The sequence below is a fragment of the Mirounga angustirostris genome, unplaced genomic scaffold, assembly GCF_029215605.1.
Source record: "Mirounga angustirostris isolate CCGP_5_RB_7025 unplaced genomic scaffold, mMirAng1.0.hap1 SCAF_7, whole genome shotgun sequence".
NCBI lineage: Eukaryota > Metazoa > Chordata > Mammalia > Carnivora > Phocidae > Mirounga > Mirounga angustirostris.
This window is the reverse complement of record NW_026991715.1, coordinates 126,932,790-126,953,188: the sequence shown is the minus strand read 5'-3', so window position 1 is coordinate 126,953,188 and position 20,399 is coordinate 126,932,790. Positions and strand designations below refer to the sequence as shown.

At 40.4% G+C, this 20,399-nt stretch overlaps 1 non-coding gene across 1 annotated transcript; it reads left to right on the top strand.

The window, feature by feature from the left end:
- The first annotated feature begins 19,856 nt into the window (after positions 1 to 19,856).
- LOC123836479 (U6 spliceosomal RNA) lies at positions 19,857 to 19,964 on the top strand. Its single transcript, XR_006788969.1, has one exon. It is a non-coding gene; the product is annotated as a U6 spliceosomal RNA (small nuclear RNA).
- Positions 19,965 to 20,399: the final 435 nt, after the last annotated feature.

Below are 20,399 nucleotides of genomic sequence, written 5' to 3'. Positions count from 1 at the left end.
TGCAAATATAATGCAAGTCATATATGCAATTTAAACTTTCCTATTAATCGCATTAAAAAAATTAAAAGGAAACAGATGAAATTAATTTTAATAGTATATTTCATCTAAACCAATGCATCCAAAGTATTACCAGTCTAACATCTGATCAGTATAAAAATTAATGAGGTGGGGATTTTTTTTGTTCTAGGTTTTGAAATCTAGGGGATATTTTTACACTTACAGTACATCTCAGTTTGGACTAATTGCATTTTAAGTTCCCAGTCATCACATGTGGCTAGTGCTAATGTGTGGCACTGAGCAAGTTTAGACACACTCACTGGAATTTGGGACATGAGATAGAAATCGCCTGTCAGCATTTAGTCACCTAATATACTTTTGACATGTTCCTTCTGTTAGCTCCTTTCGATCTTCTGAAAGAGATTATCTCAAAGTCCACATGCTGTATTAGCAAAAAGTTTTAGGCTTTGGCGCAAAACAGACTACAGGGTTCGAAGACCAGCTTTGTGACCTTGCGCTATTTGCTTACCTTCTATGAATCTTGGTTTCCTCCACTGTCAAATCAAGACAGAAATAGCTGCCTCGCCAGATGGTGGGGGAGGTTAAATAAGATAGGAGGTAAGTCCACAGCACAGCCTAGAAGGGTATGATAGGCAGTCAATCAAGAATTTCCCCTACATAAAACTCAAATTGATTTCCAAGGCGCCATCTCATTATATTTGAGGCTCTACTGCTTCCTTCATTCCACATCCAGATCTTTCCCTGAAGGTTTTTCTGCTAAGGCATCTCTTTCCCCAGACCTTCATCAGGCTGGCTCCCTCTTTTTATGCAGGTTTAAGTTCAAGAGTGACCTCTTTGTGGACATCTTCTCGCCTGCCCTATTTCAAGTTGCTTGCAAGCCCTCTTACTCTTGAGCCCCCAGCCTCTCTTTACTTTCTTCATAGCATTTCTCAGTACCTGAAATTATCTTATTTCTGCATTTGTTCACCTGCCTCCTGTCACTCTCTCTATCATAGAAATTCCACAAGAGCCAGGACCTTGTCTGCCTTATTCAGAGATCAGCAAGTGTTTGTTAAATGAATAAATGAATGAATAAATGTTTTACACAGGGAGGTAACTGTAAATCGTGTCCTGATTCTCAAAGTAGTAGAGAGTGAACGTTTCAGAGCTCTTTTCAACCTAAAAGAGTCACTCAGGAAGTTAGTGGCTCAGACCCAGCCCTGCCTGCCAAGGCCCGGTGTTGCCTAACTCGACTCTCCCAGCTGGATCTGGAAAGGTTTGGGAACATCATTCCTCATAGGCCGTTTCATTGCTGCTGACTGTTAATATGTATCACATGCAAAGTGTATGTTCACACCACTTAAATCATGTAGATGATTTGGTTATTCCTGCTCTAAATGCTCTGAAGAAGAAGAAGAACTGGGTTGGGACCCAACTGGCATGACACAGCCTTCTGACGCCAGAGAGCTTGGCGGCACTAGGCAGTGTGAAAGGAGTGAGCGTCAAAGTCAGACAGACCTGGGCCTGTATCCTGGTTCTTCTGCCTTTTAGCAGCTATGCAGAGTGGACAAGTTATGTAAAATTTTTTAAGTCTCAATGTATCTGTAAAGCTTTAATTGATAATTCATACCCTGCAGCGTTGCTATGAGAAAATTAACTGAGGTCACGTAGCAAACTGCTTAGTCCATCTTGAAGGCTCAGTGAAAAGTACGTATCGGTATTGTCATCTTTGCATGCACGAATGCCTTGCCAGAGTACTGATCCATCTTTGGAATGACTACTTTGAGGGTATCAAATTTCCTTTTAGGATTCTCATATTTCTTTCCCACATCTCAACGTCACCCAGCTTCTCGCAACTGAGGGGCCATTACCAAAGAGGGAGACAGAGAGAAGCGGAGAGACAGGATAAGCTGAATTGGCTGTATCTGTGCTACCCTTCGAACAATGACAGTGGAGACAATTCTCTTTACAGAGACAGTTTCTAGGGTATCTGGAGATGGATGCAACCATGAGACCTCTCCAGTGTCCATGCAGAGGTGTTTGTCACTACAAAGCAGAGCTAGCTATTTCATGTTCGAGATTATGGGCCAAAAGAGAATTGGGAGGAAGGGTCGAGAATCCATGTCAGTCTGGACACATTTTATTTACTGGCCACACAGAGTGCTCTGCTTGACAAAGGTGAAGCAGTAAAGCCAACTCTGTATTCTGAACACACCCCTCATCTTTGAGAATAATTGGAGTAGAATTGACTTTACACATTCTTTTGCTGACATAAGCCCTACAGAATAGTAAGCTGCTCTAGAAAAGCATGAAACTAACACTTACTGATAACCTCATGTCAATATTAATAATACTAGTTGACTACTGACTATAAACCAGGCATTTCCATTTCTCATTTTCCTAGCAACTATGCAAGAAAGGCAGTATTGTTCCCCATTTTACAAACAGGGAACATGAGGCTTAGAGTAGTTGAGTGACTTGTCCAAGTGTGGGAGCCAAGATCTGAAGCCCAGTCTGTGGATTCCAAAGCTCCATGTGTCCTCTGCTGTACCTTGTTGGCATTACCAATGGAAGACTCAGGTCCCATCAGACAGGAGTCCTTAGTACTTTTTAAAAATTTTATTTATTATTTTTTTCTTTTGGGTGGGGAGGGACAGAGGGGGAGGGAGAGAATCTTAAGCAGGCTGCACGCCCAGCATGCAGCCTGACAAAATCAAGAGTCGGACCCTTAACCAATTGAGCCACCCAGGTGCCCCAATAGGAGTCCTTACTACTTTAAAAGAAAAGTGCATTGGTCCAAAAGAACACTATTACTCTTCCTACTATGCACAGAGAGCAAACAGCACTTTGTTTCCAAACAAAGCTTTGGCTTCGCTGTTTGACATGCAGCTAGGTGACCTGAAGAGCTATCTCTGAGACAGTGACTTGCTAGAGGTGGCTGTGTATAGGACTGAAAACTCTAGGGGTGAGGACCTCACCTTTGGAAAGTCACGAAAAGAGTTTGTGAGGAAGGTTCCCCAGGAGGCAGAGATTGGTGAAGCCTTTGGGAAACAGTATCCCAGGAGCTTACTCATGGTGGGAGTGCTTTCTCTTTCAGTAGCATGGCTGACTCCAGACCCCACCGGAGGGCTATAGATTACTTCCATAGCCAGCTCAGCTGTGTGGTCTTGATGCCAAAGGTCCTCAAAAAGAAGGAAAAGAATGTTTACCTGGGGTTCAGGCAGGGTCTTCAGGAGTGTCCACAAACTCTGAGGGCTTGCTTGAAAAACTTTATGTACATTACATAAGAACTCCTTGGGAGAAGACTCATAGCTAATTCTCAAAAGGACCCGTGATGTCCAGTTTCTAAGAACCATTAAAATTAAAAATTTCATCTGCTTCTTCCTTACAATATTCAGCATATTTACCCCATATATATAATATAGTATATATATACTACACATATATATTATATACTATATAACATATACTATATTGTATATATAATTATATATACAATATACTATGCATATACACATATTATGTTTAATGATATATATATATATATATATATATAGCCTCTATCTATCTATCTATCTATGGAATGATTAATTCCCCTAAATGTTGCAAAGAAAACAGAGGCCCAGAGAGGATGATTGCCTTGCCCGAGTTTGCACAGCCAGAGGCTGGGCTAGGAATAGAAGCACTCCACTAACCAAGAAGCAGAGACGAGGAGACTCTTTACCAGCCAACTTGATGAATGAATGCAAACGAATCTCTCCAGATTAACAATACCTGTTTTGCAACCGTTTTCAAGTCCCATCACAGAAAACCCTAAGTTGCTTATGAGGGCACCGTGGGCTGCTTCCCCAGGGTACAGGTAGAGGTCACTACAAGAATATTTTCCTGCTGGAAGGACTGGCACCCCCGCCCCGCTGTCCCCCCGCCCGGCGCCCGGCTCCCCAGTTACCCGCGCGTGCCCGTCCGCCTCCTGAGTCCGCCGCTCCCCGCCGGCGGGCTCTGCTCGCCGCTGCCTCCCGGGATGGGAGCTCCCCCCCCTCCCCGTCCCGCCCCCGCTCGGGGCTACGGTTCCGGCTGGAGCCTCGGACCTGGCCCGGCGGCGCCCACTGCCTTCGCGGGGGCGCCCCGCCTTTCGGGCCAGCACGGGTGACCCTGAACTTTCCCCACCCGCTGCCCGAGAGTCTGCGCCGCCGCCGCCGCCGGGAGGCCCCGCGAGCCCGCAGGCATCACCTCACCTTCCCGAGCCCCTTCCCGCGATTTTTTCTTTTCAGTTTGACGTTAATAATTTACACTGCGAGAACCCCACGGTCACGCCGAAACTCACTCTCCAGGGCGCATCCGAAGATGCCTTTAAAGAAGACCAAGGTGGGGCGCCTGGGTGGCTCAGTTGGTTAAGCGACTGCCTTCGGCTCAGGTCATGATCCTGGAGTCCCGGGATCGAGTCCCGCATCGGGCTCCCTGCTCGGCGGGGGGTCTGCTTCTCCCTCTGCCCTCTTCCCTCTTGTGCTCTCTGTCTCTCATTCTCTCTCAAATAAATAAGTAAAATCTTTAAAAAAAAAAAAAGAAGACCAAGGTGTGCTGTTGTGAGGGGGAGGGGGCATTCTTAGTTTCTCTCCGAGGGGCCAGCAATGCTGACTGCGGTCGGAGCCCCGGCTTTCGCCCTGCGGCCGCGGCCGGGCAGCGCCTCTGCCGCCGGCGCCTGGGTTCTGCCGCTTTCCTGGAGCCGCAGCCCGCGCCGCACCGGGGCCTCGAACCCGCAGCCCCCGCGCCGCGCGCGCGCTGCCCTCGCGCCTCTCCCGCCTCGAACCCGCCGCCCCGCCGCCCCCGCGTCCGCCACAGGCTCAGCCCGGCAGTGGCTACTCACTTTTGCCTGGGAGCAAAGTCAGCCACATCAGTCCGTGAGCACTTCCTGCAAAAGGACGGGGAGATCCATTGTGCGTAAAGCTGTTTCGCGAACAGCCGGTAAAATCCAGATGGAGGGAGAGGATCCTGTAAGACGGAGAGGCGGCGGGGGCGGGGGCGGGGGCTGGGTGGGGGAAGCCCAGAAGACGCGCGGCTCGGGATCTCAGCCTGGGCGCCACGGTCCCCAGCCCGGTGGCTCTGGGACAAGAAGCTCAACTCGGTGCACTTGTTCACCCTTTCTTCATTAGAGGAGGAGTCAGTCTTGCAACATTTACGTTCCTTGCTGGAGGCAAAACAGTGATTTTCTGCAGCATGCAAAATGTCCAGAGCCTGCCAGGTTTACAAGGTGAGGGAGGTGCTCGGGGGAGCCAGAGCACAGCAGAGACGTGGGGAAGAAATAACTGATTATCCCAGATTGGTTTCCCATGATCAGGGCCACACATCTTCCACCGAGACTGCCCCAGAAGATACAGAGGCAAAACAATCATAAAGATGGCTTAATAGATCGAATGACCTCGAAGATGGTATTCCTTCCTTCCGGCAATCAAGATGGGGAGCACCTCCGTGTCAAATTTCTTTCCTTATCTCTGAACAACAGCAGCTTGACAATATCTGACCGGAGGGGGGGGGGGGGCTCCAGGGAGTTGAATCTCCCCTTCTCTGACAAGAAGGAGGGGTCAGAACAAAAGGGGCAAAAGAAAATAAACAGTGACCCAAGCAGGGTTTTGCTTTCTTTTTTGATACCCCAAAGCCCAAATTTCCGGGGTGCTCTGTTTCTTTTCCACCACACGAGTATAACAGAAGCAATGGTAGGGCCACCCTCTTCTTATTTTCCGCAAATGTAGAATTTATTTTTTCTAACAGGGTTTTTTTTTTTTTTTTTTGGTAATAACAAAACCATGCACAACCGCTTTTCTCTTGCAAAACAAGTACTGAAACAAATAGTAACTGCCTGAATTAAATAGATATCCATCAATTACTAAGTTGCTAGTGTCTGTTAGATGCCATTGATTAATACCGCAGCTGATTGTTTCATAACCCAGAAGGGCTATCAAGGAGATACTCTAAACAAAGCCTCTCGAGTTTCCAAAAATAAAAGTTACTGGAACACTGGGCTTTCCCCCTTTGAGGCCACTTTTACTGTCACCCTGGAATAACTGGCAAATAATATTTATTGGCAGCCACTTGCTAGGCCTCAGGAATACATTGAAAATCTCAGGATGCTTTGGTGATCCTTTTGGAGTGGAAGCCCAGCTACATCACCTGATGCTTCCTGGTCAGTAACATGGCCAGAGACTCCATCTGGTTCTCTTAGTCTAGGGGGAGATACATCTTTCATGGACAGTCTTCACCTGCTTCCTGTGATCCTCCAGGTACGTTTGCCTCCCCTGTGGGGGCCACAAATGCATGCAACTCCTATTTATTTCCCGAACTGCTGGGGGACATGAGATCTTCAATGACAGAATATTTCTCTATGACTTTTGCAAGGCAAAGGATTACTCCGTTTTCTTGGAGTTGTTCTAGTCAGACAGTTTTAATAGCTGGTGAAAAAGATAGCACTCTAGGTAAAGTCCAGACTGTCCGCTCTTGGAAGGTGGGGACCTCGCTTTTCCTCCTTGGGGCTCCCGGTCGGCTGCGGGCTGCCCAGCTCGCCTGTGCTCTTGGCTTCTGGTGGGTGACAGTTTGGTTGTCTGCTCTGTGGCGTGGGGCACTGAGGCTACTACCCCTAAACCACCAGCAGTCACTGTGCCTCCAGGACCCTGCTCCGTGACTGAATGCTTTGGGCGTGGGTTTGAGTCCTTGCTATTCATACGGCTTTCCTAAACTTCAGTTGCCTCACTGCAAAGAGGATGCTGTAATATATGCCTCAAAAAATAATAATAATGGTGGTTATTAATCACCAGTAAAAGAAATAATAATGGTGATAGCATATCTAAAATGTCTGACAAATAACAGAAAGTCTAGAAACAAATCCTTTTCCCCCTTCCTCTTTTTTTACCACCTTCCTCGAATATTTCATCTCTTCTGCCCATGGGCTTCTTCAACTTAGCCTACAACGTGCTCATATGTTCCTTGACCCTGGTGACCCTTTTGGTGCTTTACCATGTTCTAATAACTTTTATTAATTTAATTCACTCCTTTCTGCACCTGTCAAACTTAGTGGGAAAGAATGAACTACACTCCTCAGTTTCCCTGACTCATTACACTTTCCTATGCCTTTAATTGGCGATTTCTCAACCTTGACTGCACAGCACTACCATCACCTGAGCAGTGTTTCAAAGCTGCTGTGCGTGTCTGCGTGTCACTTGAAGAGCTTCTAATTCAGGAGGTTTAGTGTGAGGTCCTAATTCTCTGTTTCTCCAGAGATGCACAGGCAGAGTGGAACACCCCTCCCCGCATTTGCACCCGGGCTTGCAACCCTGCTACTCATCATCTGCTCTCTGGGTGGCATTATCCTGGCCTCTCTGCAGTGCCCTGCCTCCCTCCATTCCTCCTCCAGACGCTGTCATTCCTTGGTTCTCAGCCCCTGCCCTCCCCAGACCCTTCTGTCTGTGACTTCTCTGGGTTGCCTTTTGCCATGTCTCTCTTCTTTCTCCTCCTTCATGCCTGGGAACAGTTTTGCCTTTGGTTTTTCATCTTTCTTCTTTGAGGACTATATTCCTTTCTCAAAAATTAAAAAAAAAAAAAAAGAAAAATGCTAAAAATACCAAGAGTGAAAAAAAACACACACATCACAGCACTGTTGAAAAAAATCTTTATCTATAAAGTCAGATATAACCTTCCCAAATCACACACCCTCCTCCTTTCCTCTGATCTCATGTCTGTGGGTGACCGTGGTGAACAGATTGGGGGCATACCTATCTTTTTCATACATGTATATCGTCATGTCTCCATATGCACATACAAATATTTTTTAAACTAAAAATGTAACAATTTCTATGACTTAACTTTTTTAAGTTTAGTGGAATTATATATTCTAGGTTACTAGCTACAGACTTAACTCATTCTTTTTTTTTTTTTAAAGATTTTTTATTTATTTATTAGAGAGAGAGCACATGAGAGGGGGGAGGGTCGGGAGGGCCAGAGGGAGAAGCAGACTCCCTGCCGAGCAGGGAGCCCGATGCGGGACTCGATCCAGGGACTCCAGGATCATGACCTGAGCCGAAGGCAGTCGCTTAACCAACTGAGCCACCCAGGCGCCCTTAACTCATTCTTTTTTTATTTTATTTTATTTTTATTTTATTTTTATTTTTTATTTTTTTTATTCTTATGTTAATCCCCATACATTACATCATTAGTTTTAGATGAAGTGTTCCATGATTCATTGTGCATAACACCCAGTGCTCCATGCAGAATGTGCCCTCCTCAATACCCACCACCAGGCTAACCCATCCTCCCACCCCCCTCCCCTCTAGAACCCTGTTTGTTTTTCAGAGTCCATCGTCTCTCATGGTTCGTCTACCCCTCCGATTTCCCCCACTTCGTTCTTCCCCTCCCGCTACCTTCTTCTTCTTCTTTTTTTTTTTCTTAATGTATATTGCATTATTTGTTTCAGAGGTACAGATCTGAGATTCAACAGTCTTGCACAATTCACAGCGCTTACCAGAGCACATACCCTCCCCAGTGTCTATCACCCAGTCACCCCATCCCTCCCACCCCACCCCCCACTCCAACAACACTCTTAACTCATTCTTTTTAATGGCTGTCTAGTTTGTAATTTATTCTACCATCCTTCCATTGTTAGATCTTTGGTAATTTCAGCTTTTTATTATAAGAACTGCTGCCATGATTATCTTTGCATGTACTTTAGGATAGACATTTAGAAATGGCATTGTTGGGTCAGAGGGAATGAGAACTGAACTTTTGATAGATCACTGCCAAGTTGCTCTCCAAAATTGTTATAGAAGGAAATCCTAGAAGTGAGATTACTGAATCATAAGGTAGGTAAATATTCCCCAAATATTTAGCAATATACATTCTTACTAATATATACTCCTACCAAGGATGTTTTCTCACATTCTTGCCGCCACTGGGTTTTATCAATCTGATTTTTGCCAGTCTAGTAAGCAAAATATGGTGTCTTATTGTTCTAATTCACAGTCTCCTGACTTCTTGGGAGGTTGAGTCCATATGTTTATCATTTGAATTCTTTTTTTATGCTATGGCTGTTCAATCCTATGCCTAGTATGTTTGTCTTTTTAAAAATTAATCTTTGAGGTCTCTATCACTATTACACATATTAAGACCTAGTGAAATCTATTGTAAACATTTCTCTGTCCTATTTCCCTTGATTTTGTTTATGGACTATTTCACTGCACATAAGTTTTGAGTTTTCATCTTGTCAAATCTGTCTATTATATTCCAGAATATAAGGCTCTGGGTTTTCTCTATTGCTTCTTTGCTTCTAATACTGTTAATTTTTTAACAATAGATTTTTAATTATCCTAGAGATTTTAAAAAATATTATAAACATTGTATTTATCACATTTTATATTATATTTATAAATACTATAAATATAAATATCACATATATTAACTTTATAATTAATATTCAATTATAGTATATTTAAGTTGAAATGTGACCAAGCAATATATTAATTAACATATTCCTATATTAAATGCTATATGTAAATTCCTCACATTAAATGTAATTTTTATTTGTAAATGTTATATATATTAATTTTCTTCTGAATGCATAGTAAATTATCCCATTACCCTTTATTGAAAAATCCATGATTTCTCCAGTGATTTCTAATGTCAATGTCATACATTACATTTACATATATATTTACATTTATTCTGGGCACTACCATGTTCTGTTTGTATGCCAATAATGCACAGTTTTGATAACTGTATTGTAAAAATTGTATATTATAATACCTATTAGTGCAAGTCTTTCCTTTTAAAATTTTCTTGATAAATGTGATTTTTTTCATAAAATTTTAGAATCAATTTGTTCAAATTATTTTATTTAATTTATTTAAATTAAAAAAATTTCTTTGGCATTACATTGCGTTTATTTATTAAAAAAAATTATAGCGTTGAAGCATTAATTCTTCCACCCAGGAAATATGTTTCTGTGTTTATTCAGGTCTTTTAAAAATATTCTTCAATTCTTTCTTTAATCTTATGACGTCATTTTACTCTTATTGCACAATAATTTACTTAATTATACCATCTTACGAACATTTCGGTTGTTCCCAAACTTTCACTGTTATAAGTAGTACTACAATGGACTTGTCTGTGGAAAGAAATTTTGCCTTTGGGGGATTTATTTCCTTAGCCTAAAATCCCAGTGAGACATAATTAAGTCAAAGGGCATGCACATTTTTATGGTCCTTGAGATATAAAAGCTTATCTTTTCTGTTGGCTTCAACTGCTAAAGTTCCCTCTGTCACAATCTCCATCCCATCAGGCACAAATATCTTTCTATCCCTTTCCACTGTCAGTGCTCCAGGTCATTCCTTCATCATTTCTCACTTCTTCCCCTTCCAGAGCCCCCCCGCTGGATGGCCTCACTCTCCCCAGCCTTGCCTGTGTGAAACTCAAATGCTCCATGCTGAATCTGATTCGATCACTCCCTGAATTAAAATTCTTTAATGGTGCGTACTTCCCACAGATTAAAGTTACAATGTTTTTGCTCCTGCTGATCTTACTGGTTTGGGGAATAGTAGCTCAATCGATATTTACAGTGTGTTTGAATCCATCTTCCCTTCTTGGCATGTTATTGCCCCCAGTCCTCACCTACTCAAAACTGTATCCATTCCTGATCTTCATATTCGAAGTCACTTTCTTCTAAAAGCTTTCCCTGAAAGCTCCAACTCTGAAGGCAGTTGTTTCTATCTGCTTGCTTCTGTCAAGTAGGTTTATAATATACTCCTCTGTTCTACCTCTAAGGATCATTGGGAGGCTGATATGAGCTGACAGGTGTGAGTGCATTTGGTAAATTATAAACCATGTGTAAATATAAGGCACTACTATTATTAGATAATGTTTCCTTCCTTCCAAGGAAACCCTCGCTAGTGGATAGGCAGTTAGGCTAAGTACAAATGGGCCTTTATGAACATGGGAATGGGAATATTTTTCTCCATGTGGAAGATGCTAAGAGAGCTGGTCTGTTGACTGATGAGGATCCATGTCTCCTAACCTCAAAGAGGGAAACTGAGCTTGCTGAATAAAATGCAGTGGTTGTTAGACTCTGCAAAAGTGGGTTTCTTTAGGCTATTGTGTATGCGTCTTGCTACCCAAAGTGTGGTCCTTAGATGAGCTGCATTGGCATCACCTGGGAGCTTATTAGAAAGGCAGCATCTCAGACCCCACCCTTACCTTCTGAATCTTTGTATTTTGACAAGATCTGCTGCTTCAGGGCTAGAGTTCATAAAGCCCAAGTGTCAGTAAAATGAGTGTTCCTCCTGAAGTGCCCCATTGGTACCAGGGGAAAGGTTGACTTTGACTTATATGGTTTTTCTGTCTCTATCTTGTATGTGATTTGGGGAAGGGATGGAGGGAAATGTAAGGACAGCCGGATGTTACAAATTTCATTTCCCAAATTGTAAAACTGAGAAATCATATGTTTGGGAACATTCTGACGGAAAAATTTCCAACTACGTTTCTGATACATGATGAATATTGGTTTATTTTATTGTATATTAAATTGTAGTAAGAACACTTAACATGAGATCTACCCTCTTAACAAAATTTTAAGTGTTCTAGATACAATATTGCTAACTATAGACCCAATGTTGTACAGCGGCTCTCAGAACTTATTCATTTTGCAGAACTGAAACTTCATGCCCCTTGAACAATGACTTCCCATTTTCTCCTCCCTTCAGTCCCTAGAAACTACCATTCAACTCTCTGCTTCTATGAGTTTGACTATTTTATTTTATTTTTTAGAGATTTATTTATTTGAGAGAGAGAGTGCGTGTGCATGCAGTTGTATGCATGGACGCACACACACACACACACACACGTGTGCACGTGCATGCACAAGAGGGAAGAGGGAGAGGGAAAATCTCAAGCAGATTCCCCACAGATCATGGAACCCAATGCGGGGCTGGATCCCAGGACCGTGAGATCATGACCTGAACCAAAATCAAGAGTGAGACGCTTAACTTACTGAGCCACCCAGGCATCCCTATGAGATACCTTTGGATACCAAATATAAGTAGAATCATGCAGTATTTGTTTTTCTGTGGCTGGCTTATGTCCCTTAGCATCATGTCCTTCGGGCTCATCCATGTTCTCTCATATGGCAGGATTTCCTTTTTTTTTTTTTTAAACTTTTTTTTTTTTAAAGATTTTATTTATTTATTTGAGAGAGAGAGAATGAAAGACAGAGAGCATGAGAGGGAGGAGGGTCAGAGGCAGAAGCAGACTCCCCGCTGAGCAGGGAGCCCGATGCGGGACTCGATCCCGGGACTCCAGGATCATGACCTGAGCCGAAGGCAGTCGCTTAACCAATTGAGCCACCCAGGCGCCCCAGGATTTCCTTTTTTAAAGGCTGAATAGTATCCCACTGCATGTACATACCACATTTTCTTTATCCATTCATTTGTCCATGGACACTTATGTTGTTTCCCTGTCTTGGTTATTGTGACCAATGCTGCAGTGAACACGAGAGCACACATAACTCTTCGAGATCCTGATATAAATTTTGGGGATATATACCCAAAGTAGGATTGCTGGATCATATGTTAGTTCTATTTTCAATTTTAGAGGAACCTTCATACTATTTTCCATAAGCAGCTACACTATTTTGCTTTCCTATCAACAGCACACAAGGGTTCTCTTGTGTAGTCCCTTGTAATCTTTTTTACTTCTCTCCTGTCAGGTGTAATTTTTCCCCTTTCATTTATAATATTATTTATTTGATTTTTCTCTCCTTTTTTTCTTAGTGCAGCTAAAGTTTTGTCTGTTTTATCTTTTTAAAAAAACAACTTGATTTTGTCGTTTTTTTTTCTGTTTTTCTGTTCTCTATTTCATTGATTTCTTCTCTAATCTCTATTATTTATTCTTTCTGTTAACTTTGGGCTTAGTTTTTTTCTTTTTTTTTTCTAGTTCCTTGAGGTTTAAAGGTGGGTTTTGTTTTTAGATCTTTCTTTTTTAATGCAGGTGTTTATCACTATAAATTTCCCTCCTAGTTCTCCTTTTGCTACATCCCGTTGTCTGTTATACTTTTGTTTTCATTTGTCTCAAGTAATTTTCTGGTTTCCCTTTTGATATCTTCTTTGACCCAATGGTTGCTCAAGAGTGTGTTATTTAATTTTCATATATTTGTGAATTTTCTAGTTTTCCTTCCGTTATTGATTTCTAGTTTCATTCCATCGTGTTTTTGAAAAGATATTTGGTATGATTTCAATATTCTTCAAATTGAAATTAAGATTAGTTTTGTGACCTAACATGTGCTCTTTCCTGGAGAATGTACCATGTGTGATTGAAGAAAAGGTGTATTTTACTGCTGTTGAGTGGAATGTTCTGTATATTTCTGTTAGGTTCATTTGGTTTATAGTGTTGTCTAGTCCTCTGTTTCTTTATTGCTCTTCTGTCTGGATATTCTATCCATTATTGAAAGTGGGTTATTGAAGTCTTTTATTATTATTATGTTACTGTCTATTTCTCCCTTCAAATCTGTCAATATTTGCTTTATTTATTTGGGTGGTCTGTTGTCAGGTGAATATATATTTATAATGGTTATATCTTCTTGATGAATTGATCCTTTTGTCATTACATAATGTCCTTCTTTGCCTCTAGTGACAGTTTTTTACTTAAAGTCTATTTTGTCTGATATAAGTTTGGCCATCTCTGCTCTTTTTTTTTCACCATTTTTATGGAATATCTTTATACATCTCTTCACTTTTAGCCTGTTTTTCCTTAAATCTAAAGTGAATCTGTTTTAGATAACATATTGTTGGTTCTCTCTTTCTCTTTTTAAATTAATTCAGCCATTCTTTTGATTGGGGAGTTTAATCCATTTATGTTAAAGTAATTATTGATATGAAAGGATTTACTATTGACATTTTGCTAATTGTTTTTGTCTGTCTTGTAGTTCTTTTGTTCCTTGTTTTTTCTCTTGCTTTTTCCTTTTGTATTTTGTTGATTTTTTTTGTGGTAATATGCTTGATTTCTTTCTCTTTGTTTATCTTTTATAGGTATTTTTTTGTGGTTACTATGAGGCTTACATAAAACATTTTAGAGTAATGAATATTTTAAGCATAAAACAACATTTCTTCTATAGTATATAAAAACTACACTTTGACCTCTCCCCCATATGCTTTATTGTGACAATTTACATCTTTTTATATTATGTATCCATTATCAAATATTTGTGGTTATAGTTATTCTTAATACTAATCTCTAAACTTTTATATTAAAATAAAAAATGGTTTACATGCTACCATTAGAGTATTACAGTATTGTGTATTCATCTGTATATATATATTTTTAAAGATTTTATTTGTTTATTTGACAGAAAGAGAGCACAAGTAGGCAGAGTGGTAGACAGAGGGAGAAGGAGAAGCAGGCTCCCTGCTGAGCAGGGAGCCCGATGTGGTGCTCAATCCCAGGACCCTGGGATCATGACCTGAGCCGAAGGCAGACGCTTTTCTGAGCCACCCGGGCGCCCCTATTCATCTGTATATTTACTTTTACCAGTGAGTTGTATACTTTCATATGCTTTCTTATTGCTATTTAGTGTCCTTTCATTTAAACTTGAGGAACTCACTTTAACACTGTGCAAATTGCTAACCATAATTTAATTCAATTTAATTTAATTTAATTATTGAGGTGAACATAAAATCAACTATTCTAAAGTGTACAATACAGTGTCATTTATTATATTCACAATGTTGTGCAACTATTACCTATATCTAGTTCTAAAACATTTCTATCACCCCAAAGGAGGACCCATGTATACCCATTAAGCATCCATCCCTCTCCTTCCAGTCCTTGGTAACCAATCTGCTTTCTGTTTCTATGGATTTACTTATTCTGTTTATTTCATATTAATTGAATTATACAATAGGTAGATTTTGTGTCTGGTTTTTGTCACATAGCACAATCTTTTCTTTTTCTTTTTTTTTTAGGTTTATCCATGTATCATAATTTCATTTCTTTTTATGACTGAATAATATACTACATTTTGTTTATCCATTCATCCGTTGATGGACATTCAAGTGGTGTTCAACTTTTGGTTATTGTGAATAAATTGCTTAACATTTTGCCCCCACTTTCCTCATCTGTAAAGTGGGGATAATAATTCCTTACTCTCGGGGTCATTGTGAAGACTGGAACTAATACAGATCATATGTCTGGCTCACTAAGTAAAAGCTATTGGAATCATTTTTGAGTGTGGGGATCAGAGAGAAAGAGCTATTAAAATAGGCCTTTGGTTGGTTTGCAGACAAGATGAACATTCCTATGTTTTAAACCCCTAAAAATTTAATCTTTCCTCTCATCTTGCCCCATCTTCCTGTCGATATTTGGGTTACAAACTTCATTTTTCAGGTCTCCTTACTATTGAAATTATTCATCTTTTTGTTACTGTCTTTACCTATCTGCTTTCTTTTTTTCCTCCTAGTTTTGTTCATTTTCTTTTCGTTCATTAATTCTTTCATCCATCAACAATTACCAGTTTCAGTTTTAGTTGCTGGATTATAGCAGGAAAAAAAATTAGACTCAGTCTGCGATGTCCTCCATGGTATTATATGCTGGAGTTGGGGGAGAGGAGAGACTAAAAACAAGCAAACCATATGTCAGGGAGTGATATATGCTAAGAAGTAAAACAAAGTAGAGAAATGGGATAGAGTTTTAATTAAGTCAGAGAGTCAAGATGAGCCTCTCTGATAATATAAGTTCAGCAGAGTTCTGAATGAGGACTCATCAGTGCCTTTCTGAATTAAGTCTTCTGTTGTGAGGGAAGAAGGAAGCCACTGGGGCATTGAGCAACATGGCATGTGCTGAGTTTCACGTTGAGTAGATCACCCTGCCTGCTCCCATGCTATTGACAATTGATAATGCTATTGACAATTGTCATCTCTGTCTCCTTCCTTGGTTCCTTTCCCTGAGATTTTGTTTCATGAGCTCTTTCTGAGAGTTCACTTTCTTGATGAAATCTTTCAGATTCAGCTTTATAAGCTGAGGCCATCCCTTTCTCCCTACTCCACCCCTCAGCTCTTTGGGGAAGAAGGAAAACACCACACAAAAGAAGCTTTCACCATTGAATTTTCACCATCTCAACAGCTTTAGGTGACAAGGATCTATAGCTGGAGGCCACAGCTTCCTTCCTGGTTAGAAGTGAAGACTTCCCTGATCTTTGTTTTCACTGGGGCCTAAGGTATGAGAATTAGGGAGAATCTTAGAAGTCTTTTCTAGAGCAAGATTACCTTTTTGTCTTTGCCAATGTGCATTTTTCCTGACTAAATTCAGGAACAGGGAAGGTTATTTTTGGTAACAGAAGTGAAAGATCAACGGATATCCAGTTCTTCTGGGGATTCGGATTTGGGAATTCTATACCCAGAGCTCATTCTCCTGAACCCTCTTACTTTCTCCCAAAGGCATTCCATCCACACTCAGGATAATGTGACATGGTGAAAAGAGCATTGGACTAGGAGCTGGAAGGTCTGAATCTTAGTCTGGACTCATACTAACTAACCACAAGTTCGTTAGTGGATAGGTGTGTTAAAATAAAAAACAAACAGATCTTTGCCTTGAAAATTCCCTGAGTAGACAAAACCAGTTAAGTCATACAAACAAAACTTAACTTAGCTTATTTTTTCAAGACTAACTTGACCTGGGTCATTTTTTGCTTGTGCCTCTAAAAATCATAAGCAAAACTTAAACTGTTTCTCAAGGTTGACATAAGGTAACCATTGACCACTTCCTCATTATTCAAGAAAATTCTAATATTATAACCAATCACTGTGAAGAATAAAATCACTGTTTTCTCATGATATAAGCTGCTTTATAACAATGTACCCTTGAGCCTCTGTCCATGTTTTGGTTTGAGTGCTCCTGGTTTGCAAATTGTCTTTTTGGTGATTGCACAATTAACTTTTACTAAGTACACTTCAGTGACTCATTGGTTTTACTTCTGTTATTTCTGAACTTTTGACAGGTGGTAGAACAGAATGAGTGAATAATATGAGCTCTAGAGTCAAACTAGTAAGTTTGAATGTTTGGCTCCACAACTTATTGGTTATATGTAATTAGGCAAATTATTTACCTCCTATGTTTCCTATTGTCCTCATCTATAAAATAGGAATAATAATTGTACTTACTTCCCAAGACTGCTTGAATATTAAATGAGATAATTGAACTAAAAGCACTTAGAACAGCATTGGGTGTGCGGTGAGGTTTATGGTTAGTATAATAGCTGACAAGTCAATCATCTAAGTTATGTTCAAGTGCTTGCAATCATATGTGGAATGTCTTATAGACCTGATGATGTTTGGCAGAGGAAAAACAAGGCAAGTGGGTTGGTTTTACTCAATCATAAAAGGATTGTCACATGAAAGAGAAACTTCTGAGTTGCTTAGTAAGTTCTTTGGACTTTAATTCAAAAAATAGAGAACTTTTAATATAATCAATGGGGCATGAGAATTGGAATGACCATTTTGCAAAGCAGTGAGGTGGCGATCACTGAAAGAATTTAAGCAAAGATGGGCTGTCTGTTTGGATTAGCATAAAAGGGATTCCCTTCTCTAAAATGTGACTGTAAAAAAGTCGGAAGAATCCTTTTTCCCCATAACAAGGCAAAAGTTATTTCTCAACCCCCTTTATTCTCTTACTGTTCTTTTGGCCCCTCCTCTTCTTTAAGGGAATGAATGCTTATCAAACAGGTATGATGGTGTCAGTTGTGGTCAAGGCTGGTAGAGCCATTTTTTAGATGAGAAAACTGATGCCAAAAGACAACTGCATTGTGCCATAGCAGCCAATGTAAAGGTCCAGATCAGCTGATGACTGGAAATGCACCCCTAAAGCCTTGCAGTGAGACTTAATTAATAATGGGAGACCATGCAAGTCAATATAGAAAGCTTACTTTATTCTTTATTTTTAGAAAGCTTACTTAAAACAACAACAACAACAACAACATATATGAGTGTTGGTAGAAGTTCTGAAATGTTCACACACAACCCCCGACACTTCTGTCAGCTTCTTTGCCTGCCTGCTATTACCACATTTCCTGACTTTAAATAACATGGTATTCTTTTGAATCAGGTTTCCAGATGTACAACCCTTAATCGGTAATATATGGTCGGAAAACAAAACAGTGAGGTTAACCGTGTCTACTTAGATATTCCTCTTATATCTCAGACCTCTCCCATGAACCTCTTGTCTTTTCCTGCTGTCATACCATTGGTCGCCTTAGTCAGTTAGGGCAGCTCTAACAGAATAGCATAGATATCATGGGTGGCTTAAAGAGCAATTTATTTCTCCTGGTTCTGGAAGCTGGGTGTCTGAGATCGAGATGTCACCATGGTCGGGTTCTGGTGAGAGCTCTCCTCCTCATTCGTAGACAGCTGCCTTCTTGCTATATCCCTACATGGCTGAAAGAGGACTGGTTCCTTTCATCTCATTTATAAGGGCACTAATCTCATCAAGGGGGATCCATTCTCATGACTTCACTTCTTTTTTAAGATTTTATTTATTTATTTGACAGAGAGAGACACAGTGAGAGAGGAACACAAGCAGGGGGAGTGGGAGAGGGAGAAGCAGCTTTCCCACTGAGCAGGGAGCCTGATGCGGGGCTCGATCCCAGGACCCTGGGATCGTGACCTGAGCTGAAGGCAGAGGCTTAATGACTGAGCCACCCAGGCACCCCTCTCATGACTTCATTTAAACCTACTTACCTCCCAAAGGAAGGCCCATCTCCAAATACCATCACATTGGAAATTAGGGCTTTATGAATTTGGGGTGATACAAACATTTAGTCCATTGTACTGGTCTCCTTACTCTTGCTTCCGGGTCTTTACACTTGCTGTTCCCCTTGTCTGAAACATCCTCTCTCTTCCACATCCACATATCTTTCTCCTCTCCTGCCTTCAGACCTTTCCTCAAATAGCACTGATTTCTTATCAGTGAGGCCTTCCCAGATCTCCCCATTTAAAATTATCCCCTATGGACCTCCCTAACTTCTTTTCCTATTTAATTTTGTATCATAACCTGTGTCATCTTCTTTCACAGTTTGAGTTACCCCAAGATTTCAAGTATAAGTGGTTCTTGGGAGATGTTCCAAAGTTACCCCACTCAAGTGGAGAAGAAGCTGAGGCATTTTTATGCCAACTTCCATTAGTCATTGGCTGGCTTCTTGGGGATGGAGTATTAATTCTGCTTTTCCTCAAGGTGGGCAAATAAGCCTTCTGTGACTTTGGAAAAAGTCTCAAAGCAAAAACATGCAGATCTTGGCCCCTGGAATAGGAAGAAGCACACCAAAGTGATAATATGATATAATATTTGGTGTTATGGATATGGCACCAATAATATCTGCTACACCATCTGACATACCATATAGTTTATAGGGGTATTTCATATATATCACATATTATAATGTTGTATGTGTGTGTTCCCACTTTCAGAATGTAAGCTCTATGTGGGCAAGAATTCTTTTCTGTTTAGTTCTCTGCTGAACTTAGAACAATACCTGGCAACCTGGCACATGCTAGTGTTGAATAAATACTTGTTCAATGAATTAATGATCTAGATCAGAGATTTTAAACTGTGTATTGTGACCCACTTAGCAGGTCATGGAATTAATTTAATGACCACCAACAATAAAAAGAGAGAGAAAAGAAGTATATTGCAGGTAGTAAAGGTAAATATTGTTTTATAAAATATTGCACTTCAATACAGTGATTTAATGTACATATTATAATTATTAAATTAAAGGAAGAGATATAAATTAAATTTATATTGGGTCCTCTAGTAAAATGTACTTTTCACTCAGAGTTGTCATTTTTGACAATTACTGATCAATTTCTCACTTTGGAATTGGAATGATACCAAGAAAATTAGCATGGCCCCTGCGCAAGGATGACATGCAAATTCATGAGGGGTCCCATACTTTTAGAATGCATTTGAACTTAAATGACCATCAACTTAAATCAGACAGCCATATATATATATGTGTGTGTGTGTGTGTGTGTGTGTGTGTTATACACACACACACACACACACACACACATATATATATATGAACCTCATGATAACCACAAACCAAACACCTAGGATAGAGACACAAAAAACATAGCAACAAATATAACATTGAAGAAAACCATCAAACCACTAGGAAAGAGACCAAGAGAAGAAGGAACAGAGAACCACAAAAACAACCAAAAAACAATTAACACAATGGCAATAAATATATACCTAGCAATAATTACTTTAAATGTAAATGAACTAAGTGCTGCAATCAAAGACATAGAGTGGCTGCATGGATAACAAGAAACCCAGGCCCATCTCTGTGCTGCCTATAACAGACTCACCTCAGATCTGAAAATACA